The 14,590-nt window shown below is 31.9% G+C and overlaps 1 long non-coding RNA gene and 1 pseudogene across 2 annotated transcripts in view; both read left to right on the plus strand.

The window, feature by feature from the left end:
- The first annotated feature begins 1,162 nt into the window (after positions 1-1,162).
- LOC145248423 (5S ribosomal RNA) lies at positions 1,163-1,281 on the plus strand (annotated as a pseudogene).
- Positions 1,282-4,096: 2,815 nt separating this feature from the next.
- The window catches only part of LOC145247984 (uncharacterized), a 77,431-nt gene continuing 66,937 nt past the window's right edge, over positions 4,097-14,590 (plus strand). Inside the window, exons 1-2 of one of the 2 annotated variants that reach the window (XR_013863316.1) lie at positions 4,097-4,525; positions 7,932-8,122. This is a non-coding gene — a long non-coding RNA (uncharacterized LOC145247984). The remainder of the gene's footprint in view (positions 4,526-7,931; positions 8,123-14,590) is intronic. The other variant, XR_013863315.1, reaches the window with a different exon arrangement.

Genomic DNA, 14,590 nt, shown 5'->3' on the forward strand with positions numbered 1-14,590 from the left:
TAGTTTACACACACACACACACACACACAACGAACAAAAAGGCAAGTAGAAGGTAATGTTCCTTTGTGTTTTACTTTTCTTTTTTTTTCATTTTCTTCCTTTGAAGATTGTAATGCTGGGTATGGGGCAGCCAAACCAGCTGCCTACATTGCCCCGCTTTTTTATTGAAACCAACCGAGAGCTCTTTTTAGTATCCTCGCTGTTCCCTTAAGTGCAATTGTCTGAATCTCTTTTGCACTTGGTTCACCAGGAATATTAGTTAGGTAGGACTTTTACATTTTTATTTTTATTTTTTTTTATTTTTCTTCCTTTGAATATTGTAATGCTGGGTATGGGGCAGCCAAACCAGCTGCCAACATTGCCCCGCTTTTTTACTGAAACCAACCGAGAGCTCTTTTTAGTATCCTCGCTGTTCCCTTAAGTGCAATTGTCTGAATCTCTTTTGCACTTGGTTCACCAGGAATATTAGTTAGGTAGGACTTCAGGTTCTTCTTCATAAGTCCTGTGACACCTATGATAACTGGTATGATCGATATCCCCCTTAGGTGTCCCTCATGTGTTTTAACCTCTGAATGCCAGAGTGTTTCTTAATATTTCTGCAGTTTTCATACCTTGTATCTTTTCATGCATTCCTCTGATTCCAATTTCTCCGAATCTTTTTCTCAATTTTTTTCAGTATTGTTCTTGGTGCTTCTCTTCGGACAACTACAGTTTTCTATTTCAAAATAGCTCTATGAACAAGATCAGGTAATCGTTAAAATCGTTTGTGACAGCGAAACAAAGAAGTTCCTAAATTTTCGGGGATTTTTAGATAACAAGTTGGCCACATGCTTTATTGTATACCACATGGTAAAGAAAAGCGTTCGTATTTATTGTTCTTCAAGCGTCAAACAATAAATATATGAGCGGAAAGTGTATAATTGTAAGTTAACTCCCCTTACAGCCTTACCTTCGTATTGCTCTTTTTTTTCAATTGTGTGTGTCACTATAAACTGAGGCCACACCAAATAATCGAGAAGTGTCACGGAAGATAGAAAGACAAAGAAGATAAAGAACTAACTAGACTTCCGCTTGATGAGTTTAAAGAGGACTGGAACCTTGGGGATGCTTATTGCCACCCAAATTCCAATGAAGACCAATGATCGCCACCTACGGGAAATCCAAATACAGCATAATCATGTTGACACACCGGTTCCCATCAGATCACCAAAGTTAAGCAACGTTGAGCCTGGTCATTACTAAAATGGGTGACCAATTTGGGAAGTCCAGGTGCTGTATGTAGGAGGACGTCGACACCTCCCTACAAAAAGTTACAAAAACCTAACGTCGTCATCTCCCCAAACGGGGGTAGGGGGGCGCTTGTGAATTTCATACTCCCATGAAACTTCCTCTTTCGGAGGAAGCCGGTTAAACCCTGAATATGGTTTATGCTGACTGCACAAGCACACAGACGGGAATGAAAGTTAAGCGGCTGTTGCGATAACGTAAATTCATCTGCAAGGATTATCGAAAGATGCGGAAAGTACTGGAACTCGGGAAAGACTTGTTGTTACCCAGATTCCAGAGAATGCCACAGGTTTTTCTCAAAGAGAAATCTTTGATGATGAGTTGGGGGACTACTCCTAGTGAGTAAAATCATAATAACTAGGACTATGACAACAGCATATTCTTTTCATTGTTTTGACTCTCGAGTATATGTCTGACACAGTTAGACACAGGTAATCAACTGAGAACCACATCACTCTACATTAAAGCATATAAGAATTAAAACTGCACAATTAAAATAGAAGAGATTCTTAAGCGCAAAACAACAAATACATGACCGGAAATTGCTTGCAACGAACGCGTTATATGATCACTGACGTAAGAGCTTTCCGGTCTTACAACACAACTTAAACAAGCCGCGCCCTTTCTTTGGCATGTCGTTTGAACGTCAAGTAGACGAAACGAAATCTGCCTTATATTCACCCAATGTACGTACACTTGTGGGTAGACATACTTGTAATAAGTAAATTGAAGGAAATCTGTCGGGGAGAACATACAGCGTGGTCGCCAGAAAAGCGGGAAATTTGAAGGTCAGCTTAGATCATAAATAAAATGCGTGACTGCTATTTTATGATTGGTGCCATGTGAGTGTTGTAAAAATAAATCGTTGTCTGACGCTGCAGTGATGTACACGGACGACATTTTGAGTATCTATGATTATAATATAACATTTTTGTTTGAAAAACTTTGTAAAAACTACTTTTTGTAAAAACTAAATCATTGTTCGACAAATTTCCCGCTTTTCTAGCGACCAGCCTGTATATTCATAAAATTAAGTGTTGGCTTGGTACAAACATTGACGGGTATGGCTCTCCGTGTATCTCTTGCTTTCTCGAGTCATTCATGAATTCATTGTTGCTCATAATTTTTATGTTGTTTTATTCTATCTTTATTTGGGTTTTTCTTTACTGGTTGTCGGAGAGTAGTTTAATGATGATTAAGTGCCACCTGTCCATCATGGTAATCCTTACCGAGTGAGATGTTCTGATTCAGAACCGTATTCACGCTCTTTCTGTAATAAAGATTCGCTATGGATTGCCATAGATTTCTTTGCAGCTTTACAGACAGTAGGTTGCAGCTTCTTTCTGTCCGAGCAGAGCTCATAATGGGCGAGTGTCCTAAAGGGATCTTCTGCCAAGCACAATGAGATACGAAACCATGAACAGAATTATTTCTGTTTACTTCTGTATTACATCAGTCCCCTGCTTTCCATGACCTCACGTTATCACCCATCTAGGGTCTAAGTGGGTTCTCCACCATAAAGACAAGCAAAGGGAACGAGACATTTTATTTTTCGTTTGATAGTAGTGCTGTCTCGCTACACGAATAACATAAATAAGTTACTAGCGAGGGGGTGGCGCCCGGTTTTGACCGGTCGTAAAATACGCTTAAATATGATATTTTAATTTATCCAGATTTCGTATATATTATTATAAAGTCGTGATTTCAAAAGTTAAAAATAAAAGAAAGTATATAGTGATTTTCTAAAAAAAAAAACACACAAAAAAAAACAAAAAACAAAAAACAAAAAAACAAAACAAAAAAAAACAAAACAAAAAAAATAGAAAAAAAAACAATATGATTATTAAATGTACGAGGCGCCTTCAATAAGTTTCCAGACTTTTTTCGTATGGGCACTTTTATTAATAGTACACAAATAAAACTCTAGTCGCCTTCGAAGTAATCTCCTCCGGCTGCAATACACTTGTTGTACCATTCCAACAACGTCTGGAAGGCCGCATGGAAGTCCTCCTTCGTGAGCCTGTACACCCTCTTTCATCTCCTCAATTGTCTGATAAAGACAGCCTCTAATGTTTTCATTAAGCTTAGAGAAAAGCAAAAGTCACGAACAAAATGCCTGAACTATAGGCAAGACGAGGAACTGTCGTCATACCCATGATAATACCTTTCTTTCTGATCTTCTCTTTACATCCGCGGTCCTGGATATGACCTTAATCTATATCCGATGGTGACGCCCCAGCTTGCGGGCTTTGGGAGTGTGGAGCCACCCTTTAATTGCCGTTGCTCCCAGGTCCACTCTGACCCGGACTGGTAGTACCTGTTAAGGTCCCAACTATGGATTGAATAGAAACCGACGTGGAAACAACAAATATATTCTATTAAATTATTGTTCTTCAAAATCACTGGATTCGGCATTAAATACCCGAAAAGGGTTGATATGCCGTAAAACAAAAACAACCAAACAACCATCTTTACACCCGTGGGTCAGACTTCACGCAAATCTTCCGCATCGCCAATTCCTCGCGAATAATAGTGCGTACAGTTCTCACACTGACATCAAACTGTGCACTTAATGTCTGTATATCGTTTTTCTAAAGTGTTCTCACGTCCAGATTGCATTTTCGAAATTCACCAAGTGTCACAATCAGGCTGCAGTAGAGTGTATTCAAATTCCTGCTGTAGCTGTTCATTTGAACTTGAAATCATAAAAATTGGTCAGTCGTCGTATAAGATATATCGCAATAATAAAATGAATGTTTTAATCGTCCAAGACAATTATAAATGCCTGTACAAAAAGTCTGGAAACGTATTTAAGACACGTCGTTCAATATAGAAACGTTGGCTTAACGGTTTTGAGTCGTGTAGTTAAAGTTAGTATAATATTATATGATGATAATATAGTTTGGCGCAACTGTTTATATATGATGTAACATTGACAAAGAAATGACGGAAACTTATGCTGTCAACGAAATAGAAAGACGAAACGCTCCAATGACATTATTGTGCAAAAACATTTGTCTCAGAAAAGCGCATAGAAAACATCTACGCAAACATAAACGAGGCAATTATTATCCGCACATGCGCAGTAAAAACATGACATGAACTCGTTGACATGGCATTCCCAATAAACGACATCTGGTAAAGTTATTTCAGAGACCACTCAAAATATAACACACATGCATATTTACTTAATATGTAAATCTGCCTTAGCGGAAAGATTCTGTCGCAAAATATGAAAGTAAGTTCTGTGTTTTTTTTTTGTTTGTTTGTTTTTTGTTTTTCTCCAGCGGTCATGAAGCAAAAATATGAAATTAATTTTTTTTTTCCAGCGGTCATGTAGCAAACGTATGAAACTAAGTTTTGTATTTTTTTCAACGGTAATGTAGTAAAACATGAACCTAAATTTTGCGTTTTCTTATTTAAAAATATGAACCTAAATTTTACGTTTTCTTTTTTTAAAATATGAACCTAAATTTTCAATTTTCTTTTTTTTAAATATGAACCTAAATTTTACGTTTTCTTTTTTTAAAATATGAACCTAAATTTTAAATTTTCTTTTTTTAAAATATGAACCTAAATTTTACGTTTTCTTTTTTTAAAATATGAACCTAAATTTTAAATTTTCTTTTTTTAAAATATGAACCTAAATTTTACGTTTTCTTTTTTTAAAATATGAACCTAAATTTTACGTTTTCTTTTTTTAAAATATGAACCTAAATTTTACGTTTTCTTTTTTTAAAATATGAACCTAAATTTTAAATTTTCTTTTTTTTAAATATGAACCTACATTTTACGTTTTCTTTTTTTAAAATATAAACCTACATTTTTCGTTTTCTTTTTTTAAAATATGAACCTAAATTTTACGTTTTCTTTTTTTAAAATATGAAACTAAATTTTACGTTTCCTTTTTTTAAAATATGAACCTAAATTTTACGTTTTCTTTTTTTAAAATATGAACCTAAATTTTACGTTTTCTTTTTTTAAAATATGAAACTAAATTTTACGTTTTCTTTTTTTAAAATATGAAACTAAATTTTACGTTTTCTTTTTTAAAATATGAAACTAAATTTTACGTTTTCTTTTTTTAAAATATGAAACTAAATTTTACGTTTTCTTTTTTAAATATGAAACTAAATTTTACGTTTTCTTTTTTTCAGCGGCCTTGTAGCAAAAATATAAAACTAAATTTTGCGTTTTCTATTTTTAAAATATAAAACTAAATTTTACGTTTTCTTTTATAAAATATGAAACTAAATTTTACGTTTTCTTTTTTAAAATATGAACCTAAATTTTACGTTTTCTTTTTTTAAAATATGAAACTTAATTTTACGTTTTCTTTTTTTAAAATATGAAACTAAATTTTGCGTTTTCTTTTCTTTAAATATGAAACTAAATTTTATGTTTTCTTTTTTTCAGCGGCCTTGTAGCAAAAATATTAAACTAAATTTTGCGTTTTCTTTTTTTAAAATATGAAACTAAATTTTACGTTTTCTTTTTTTAAAATATGAACCTAAATTTTACGTTTTCTTTTTTTAAAATATGAAACTAAATTTTACGTTTTCTTTTTTTAAAATATGAAACTAAATTTTACGTTTTCTTTTTTTTAAATATGAACCTAAATTTTACGTTTTCTTTTTTAAATATGAAACTAAATTTTACGTTTTCTTTTTTTAAAATATGAAACTAAATTTTACGTTTTCTTTTTTAAAATATGAAACTAAATTTTACGTTTTCTTTTTTTCAGCGGCCTTGTAGCAAAAATATGAAACTAAATTTTGCGTTTTCTTTTTTTAAAATATGAAACTAAATTTTACGTTTTCTTTTTTTAAAATATGAAACTAAATTTTACGTTTTCTTTTTTTAAAAATATGAACCTTAATTTTACGTTTTCTTTTTTTTTCAGCGGCCTTGTAGCAAAAATATTAAACTAAATTTTGCGTTTTCTTTTTTTAAAATATGAAACTAAATTTTACGTTTTCTTTTTTAAAATATGAACCTAAATTTTACGTTTTCTTTTTTTCAGCGGCCTTGTAGCAAAAATATGAAACTAAATTTTACGTTTTCTTTTTTTAAAATATGAAACTTAATTTTACGTTTTCATTTTTTAAAATATGAAACTAAATTTTACGTTTTCTTTTTTTCAGCGGCCTTGTAGCAAAAATATGAAACTAAATTTTGCGTTTTCTTTTTTTTTAAATATGAAACTAAATTTTACGTTTTCTTTTTTTTTAAATATGAAACTAAATTTTACGTTTTCTTTTTTAAAATATGAAACTAAATTTTACGTTTTCTTTTTTTAAAATATGAACCTAAATTTTACGTTTTCTTTTTTTAAAATATGAAACTAAATTTTACGTTTTCTTTTTTTCAGCGGCCTTGTAGCAAAAATATGAAACTAAATTTTGTGTTTTCTATTTTTAAAATATGAAACTAAATTTTAAGTTTTCTTTTATAAAATATGAAACTAAATTTTATGTTTTCTTTGTTTAAAATATGAACCTAAATTTTACGTTTTCTTTTTTAAAATATGAAACTAAATTTTACGTTTTCTTTTTTTAAAATATGAACCTAAATTTTACGTTTTCTTTTTTTAAAATATGAAACTAAATTTTACGTTTTCTTTTTTTCAGCGGCCTTGTAGCAAAAATATGAAACTAAATTTTACGTTTTCTTTTTTTAAAATATGAAACTAAATTTTACGTTTTCTTTTTTAAATATGGACTTACATTTTACGTTTTCTTTTTTTAAAATATAAAACTAAATTTTACGTTTTCTTTTTTTAAAATATGAAACTAAATTTTACGTTTTCTTTTTTTCAGCGGCCTTGTAGCAAAAATATGAAACTAAATTTTACGTTTTCTTTTATAAAATATGAAACAAAATTTCACGTTTTCTTTTTTTAAAATATGAAACTAAATTTTACGTTTTCTTTTATAAAATATGAAACTAAATTTTACGTTTTCTTTTTTTAAAATATGGACCTACATTTTACGTTTTCTTTTTTTAAAATATGAAACTAAATTTTACGTTTTCTTTTTTTTAAATATGAAACTAAATTTTACGTTTTCTTTTTTTAAAATATGAACCTAAATTTTACGTTTTCTTTTTTTCAGCGGCCTTGTAGCAAAAATATTAAACTAAATTTTGCGTTTTCTTTTTTTAAAATATGAACCTAAAATTTACGTTTTCTTTTTTTAAAATATGAAACTAAATTTTACGTTTTCTTTTTTTCAGCGGCCTTGTAGCAAAAATATGAAACTAAATTTTACGTTTTCTTTTTTTAAAATATGAAACTTAATTTTACGTTTTCTTTTTTTAAAATATGAAACTAAATTTTACGTTTTCTTTTTTTCAGCGGCCTTGTAATAAAAATATGAAACTAAATTTTGCGTTTTTTTTTTTAAATATGAAACTAAATTTTACGTTTTCTTTTTTTTAAATATGAAACTAAATTTTACGTTTTCTTTTTTTCAGCGGCCTTGTAGCAAAAATATGAAACTAAATTTTGCGTTTTCTTTTTTTAAAATATGAAACTAAATTTTACGTTTTCTTTTTTTAAAATATGAAACTAAATTTTACGTTTTCTTTTTTTCAGCGGCCTTGTAGCAAAAATAGTAAACTAAATTTTGCGTTTTCTTTTTCAGCAAGTCATGTCAGTTCAAGCATCACGGCCTAATATTCATAGAAGACATACATTTAGTCAAATAGATAGAAGATATTGCCAAGGCTGCTGCAAGGAAAGTAAGCCTTCTTACGTTTTACCTTTTCACACCTGCCAGTGTCCTATATCTCTAAAAGACCATCATCTGCCCACGGAATATTTTATTATATTTGGGTAAGCGCCTCATCAACTACTATCTCCATCTTTTAGACAGAGTTCACAAAAGATTCTGTAATTTATTTACTTCCACACTGTCGACCAAGCCCTTGTCCCTGTCCCATCGCTGCATTATTCCTTCTGATATTTTACAGGTATGGAATATTATCTACTGAACTAGTTGCTCTTGTGTTACCTCGGTGCCAATACATCTAACAAACCAAACATATGAGCTAAATCCCATCCATTCATTGCCATGATACCCAGATGCCAGAGGGAATTCTGCTTTAATAACTTTTCTCGGAATACTAGCCTTTGTAATTTTCCTTTTGTTTCTATTTCCCCATCTCTACCGAAATGCAGCAATTGAAATGTAATACGAAACATTTTGCTGCATAACTCCCCACTTAGACTGCCCCTATAATTCTGGCCCCTAATAAACAGTAGCCTCTTGAAAAATCTGCGTGTCCCGAAACTGTCCCTTATCTTTCAGCTGACAACCATACTGTTTATTTAACTTGTGTCCTAGAGTAGCCGTTTGTCTTGAGAACAGCTGACCTATTAGTATACAATTGCTATGTTTGTTAGAGCCAATTGACATCCAGTTGTGAATGTAACACGATAAAACTTGTCAGCAAAAATATTAAGTTTTGGCGAAATTCTACACTCTCTAAGTGCTCAAACTCCATTCAATTATTCTAGCTGTAGTTAATGGTCTAATGAGTGCCATAGATATTTGAGGTCGATTGCGATTCTAGAAGGACGAAACCACAAAAAACCGGAAGCGGAAGTTTTTTTTTTTATACAGAAAGAAAATGTTATTTGACCGCATACGACCAAAATGGTGGCTCCTCAATTTAAGAATAGTTCACTTCCTGTGTTGATTAGTTGGGGGGGGGATCCACTTACGTTAATTCACTAATGGTTTTACTAGTAGCTCATACAGTTGCTCGTAGGGGGCCATGGAGGTCGCAAATCATAAAACATAATTCAGAACCTTATTAGATAGTAGCAGGCTGCCCGACGTTGCCCGGTCGTAAAATACGGTTAGATGTGATATTTTTATTTATGCAGATTGCGTATTTATTATCAATATAGAGCCAATTTTCTAGTAACTATTAAATGTTACCCCATACATAGTAATGCCACGCGGCGTGGCCCAGAAGTAAAATATCTTTAAACATATTATAATTTGTACAGATTTTATCTATGTATCAATACGATAACGTGTGTGTTATTTTCTGTGTCACGCTTATATCCGGGTCGTTTAATTGTTATGTACTTCCATGTCTGGTAATAAATAATTTTAACAAGAATTCTTCAAAAGTTTTGGTTTCGGTTTCGATTATAGCTGATGGCACTCAAATCATTTAATGTTCTATAAATAAGTTTACTTAAAATTCTTCATAATTTTGGTTTCGGTTTCGATTATAGTTGATGGCACTTCATCTATTTTTTATAAATAATTTTATCAAGAATTTCTCATAAGTTTTGGTTTCGTTTCCGATTATAGCTAACGACACTCAATTAATCTAATTTTTAAAAATAATTTTATCAAGAAGTCTTGGTTTCGGTTTCGATTTTAGCTGATGGCACCTTAGTAATCTATGTTTTTAATAAATAATTTTATCAAAAATTCTTCATAAGATTTTGTTTCGGTGTATATATATATATATATATATATATATATATATATATATATATATATATATATATATATATGTGTGTGTGTGTGTGTGTGTGTGTTTGTGTATGTATGTATGTGTGTGTGTGTTTGTGTGTGGTTCTCAGTGGATTAAATGTGCCTTGCTGTGTCGGATATATACTCGAGAGTCAAAACAATGAAAAGAATATGATTTTATAATAACCCTAGTTATAATATACTAAACTTTAAACCATAAAGTATCTATACTGATAAAAGCATTCCAAGTGGAACCAACTACTTGATGATGTCGTAAACCAGCCTACACTATAGGACTTCAAGGCGGCCTTGGACAAACGCTGGTCGGACCTCCACCGTTTTCTCCCTGTATGGTTTCTCTTTGTACATGGCCCCCTAAATTCCCATGGACGTTCTCCTCTTGTAAATTGCAATCGCCTGTGCGTTTGCCAATAACGTCTTTCTGACTATACCTCTTTCAATTCTGGCGTTGCTTGGCACCCATCTCAAGTCGAAATATGTAGAGTTGGCCTTAGTTTCATTATGTTTTTTCCAGCTCGAAACTTTCAATCGTAGACGTGTCCTTTTTCGTCCTGAGATTCTCATCGATGGCTCAGCTCTCTATGATAAATCCACTCCCAAACACCTTGACCTTTATTTCTCATCCAATATTGTTTGAGTCAATATATTTGATCCATTAGTCCCTTTGTTATTTTCATATTTGTTACAATTGAATCTCTGTCCTGTTTGCGTGTTCTTAAATTGCAGAAACATACCTGTAACTTCCTTCTTGATTCCACCCGTGTTCTCGCAGACGTGATGTTGATCGCCTCAATCTTTTCTATAAAAACTATTACTATTATATCATGTGTTCTTCAGAATAGTTTGTCTCTCTTCTTATTGGTCTTAAACGTTTTCCCTTTGCCGTGTTTGTGCACTCACGCTTCTATTTTTCACATAAACACGCACATGCGTGCACTTGCCTTCCAACTATCCCCCCCTGTTTTTTTTTACTCCATTTAAACCAGTTGTCCCTTTCAATCAATCAACTGCACTTGTTAAACCCAATAGAAACCGCTCCTTTCGTAAACCTTTCTCTACCTTTGCCCCCCTCACTCTCTCTTTCTCTCTTAACTCATTTATGTTTCTTTTTAGCAAACATTTTTTTAACCATTTTTCTCAAAATGATCCCATCCCTATTTTTTCTTCTTCTTCTTCTTGATTTTTTCTTCTTCTTCTTCTTCTTCTTTTTCTTCTTCATTTTCTTTTTCCTTTTCTTCTTCTGTTTCTTCTTTTTCTTCTACTTCTCTTCTTCTTCTTTTTTCTAACCTTTTTTTCTGCAACTTTCGGTTAGATTCTCCATTATGTTTTCATTATTCTTCTCTTTCTGTTTTTCTTCATTTTTTTTTCCGAAAAATATTTCATATTCTTCTTCTTTTTTCTTCTTCTTCTTCTTATTATTATTTTTCTTCTTATTCTTTTTCTTCTTCTTCTTTTTCTTCTTCTTTTTCTTCTCCTTCTTCTTATTATTTCTTTCGTCTTTCTTTCTTCTTCTTCTTCTTCTTCTTTCTTTCTTTCTTTCTTCTTCTTCCTCTTCGTCTTCTTCTTTTTCTTTCTTTCTTTTTTCTTCTTCTTTCTTCTTTCTTTCTTTCTTCTTCTACAATTTTTTATTTATTAGTTCATTTCCTTTTCTTTGTCCTTGTTTTACTAATGAAAATCGATTTTCTGTTTGATTTTTGCGTTTGTTTTCCTCCTTTTCATAAACTTTTCTTTTTCTCTTCTTTCTTCTTCTTCTTCTTCTTTTTTTTCTTTTGCAGTAACATTCTTTTTATTTGTTTTAGAAATTAATCTGCAACTATTTTCCTTGTATTTTCCTCTTTCCCATTTTTACCCTTTCTGTTCTTTCTTTGAGCAATTATCAATCGACTGGTACGCTAAAAGCACATTCGGAAACCATCCAATTTCACATTAAATTGGCCCAAATATTATTGCTCTGCTTACTTTTTCCTCTTTCATTCTTTCTTTTTCTTTTACTTATTCGTTTTCTTCTTTTTCTTCTCTTTTTCTAACTTTCTCCTTTGTTTTTGCCACTTTCGATTTTTTTTTTTTTTTTTTGCCATGTCGCTGTTCTCATTTTTTTTTTTTTTTTTCATTATCTTTTCCGGAAACATATTTCAGATTCTTCGTTTTCTTACCTTTTTACTTATTCTGCAACTATTTCTTCTTCTTCTTCTTCTTCTTCTTTTTCTTCTTCTTCTTTTTCTTCTTCTTCTTTTTCTTCTTCTTCGTCTTCTTTTTTCTTCTTCTTCTTCTTTTCCTTCTTCTTCTTCTTCTTCTTCTTCTTCTTCTTTCTTTCCTTCTTTCCTTTTCCCTCTATCTTCTAGCAATTAATATATTGGTGCCTGAATAACACGTCCGGAACGTCTACAATTTCACATTAAATAGACCAAAATATAATTGCCCTTCTGAAAGTGAACTTCTTAAAACATTACGATTTGAATGATTGAGTATACGCGTACCCCCATGCCCCCTCCCTCCCTCATCAAACTCATTAATTACAACAAAATAAACTTCATGGCCTAGTGGGGACAGCCCTTTTATATTCCCCGCAACCTCTTTCCCACAGAAGAGATGTCGCGAGCCTGTCTCAGGTCTATCGTTATTTTCATAGCAAGTGCTTGTTTAAGCTCCAATCTATAGTCCTTCCTGGTCTGACTTTCACGTAAACCCTCATCTAGTTGAAACCACTATCAATAATTTCCTTCACTCTTTATCTGTGCTAAACCTAAACGTAGATTCCATGAATAATATTTCTTCTTTAGAACTGCACGCACGTTGAACGTTATTCCGTTTTCCCGCTTTTCAACTGAATATTATATGGTCGTCTTCAAGTCCAACATAAACAAGTTTTTGATGAGCCATTCCCTTAAGTAATCCAATTCAGCAAATTTCCACCACTAACCATTACTACCACATTTTCCCATTGACTACCATACACTCATTAACTCTTATCATCGAGTGGCCTCCGAGCCTTGATAAGTGGTTACCCCTTTGTAAGAAAAGGCCATCGCTATTTGCATTTCAGTATAACTACAAGGGTCGTTCCAAAAGAGTAGCTTTTTATTTTTTATTTTTTTATTTTTTTAATTTTTAATTAAAAAAGTCGAACAACTACGAAGGTCGCTGCCAACGAGAAAGCAATGGTAAGCGGCTATTAGGATAACGCAAATTGATCTGCAATGTTTATCGAAAGAGGTGGAGAGTACTGTAAATCTGGGAAGACTTGGTGTTACTCAGACTCCAGAGAATGCCACAAGTTGTTCTCAAATACAACTCCTTGATGTTGACGTGTGTGACAACTCCTAGCGAGTTATTATTATTATTATTATTATCATTATTATTATCATTATTATTATTATTATTATTATTATTATTATTATTATTATTAACAACAACAACAACAACACTAATAATAATAATAATAGTAGTAATAATAATAAGTAGTAGTAGTAGTAGTAGTAGTAGTAGTAGTAGTAGTAGCGGAACCTGGCATCTTTCATATGTAATATATTGCTGCTGGGCATTCTGTTGACGTTCAGCATGAATGAAGATACCATCATATTATTCAAGCCCTTTTGTTAAAACTGTATCCCCCCCCACACACACTTACTAAAATAATAACTTTGATCTATTGTCTGGGCTGATTATTTCATTACAAATACACCAACCAATCAAGTTACTAATTTCAGAAATTTAATTTTCATAATTTTGTCCCACGTTTTCGCCCTCCCCTTACTAAAATAATAACTTCGATATATTGCATGGGATTATTATTTCACTACAAACACACTAATCTATTAATTTCTTATCACTCATCTCACTGTTAAAAATATACATTAAATAAAGTAATTTCTAAAACGTAAATGGTTGCAGTCATTACCAGGACTGACTTTATATCCCTCACCCCACTGTCAAAAATATACTTAAAATAAAGTAATGTTTAATTCGGAAACTGTTTCAGCAACTTTTAAAAATTAATACATAAAAAAAACATTAACATGGTTAGGGATTAGGCAACCATAACTTCAACATGAATTTCTGAATGTAGTATAAGTCTCAGCATTCCAGTGACTTTAATGCCCCCACCTTTAGAAGAGTTTTTGTAATTACTGCCAAGAGGACATTAAGGACGAAACTATAAGCCCAGGATTACTTGATATATTTATGTGATTTTTGGAATGTTACAAATAAGCCCCTAGCGTGCACTGATCTATTTACCTGATTTTTTTAAAATCAGCAGTACATCCATGTGACTTTTGGAATATGATATCTTATGTCAATGTAGTACATCATAAAAATATAACTGCATCTTTTTTAACAGAAGATAATGGCGCCATCAACGAAAGTAAACATGTCAGACTATCATCCCCCTACTCGAAAAGAAAGGGGAGATTATTCCTGGGATCTCATTAAACACTCACCATATCCAGTAATAGCGTGTGTTCTTAAACCTCAACCAATGAAATTTGTCGGAAAGCGGGACTCACAAAAGAACACACCCGCTATCGTATTAATAATAATAATAATAATAATAATAATAATAATAATAATAATTCACGATACCAAAATTAACCAACGCTACACAGCTTCCGTACGAGAAAACATATTTTTCGCCTTGGTCAGTAACATCCCCCATAGGGACATCGTTCCGGGGTCATCTCTGACCTTTAGGTGTCATTCAAACATTTTTTTTTTCATTTAAACACGGCCTTGTTCTGTAACATTCAGAAAGCCTATTTACTAACGATTGGTGGCTGAATTGAGAA

Source organism: Euprymna scolopes, chromosome 26, assembly GCF_053919585.1.
Source record: "Euprymna scolopes isolate OS-2025 chromosome 26, ASM5391958v1, whole genome shotgun sequence".
NCBI classification, from domain to species: Eukaryota; Metazoa; Mollusca; class Cephalopoda; order Sepiida; family Sepiolidae; genus Euprymna; species Euprymna scolopes.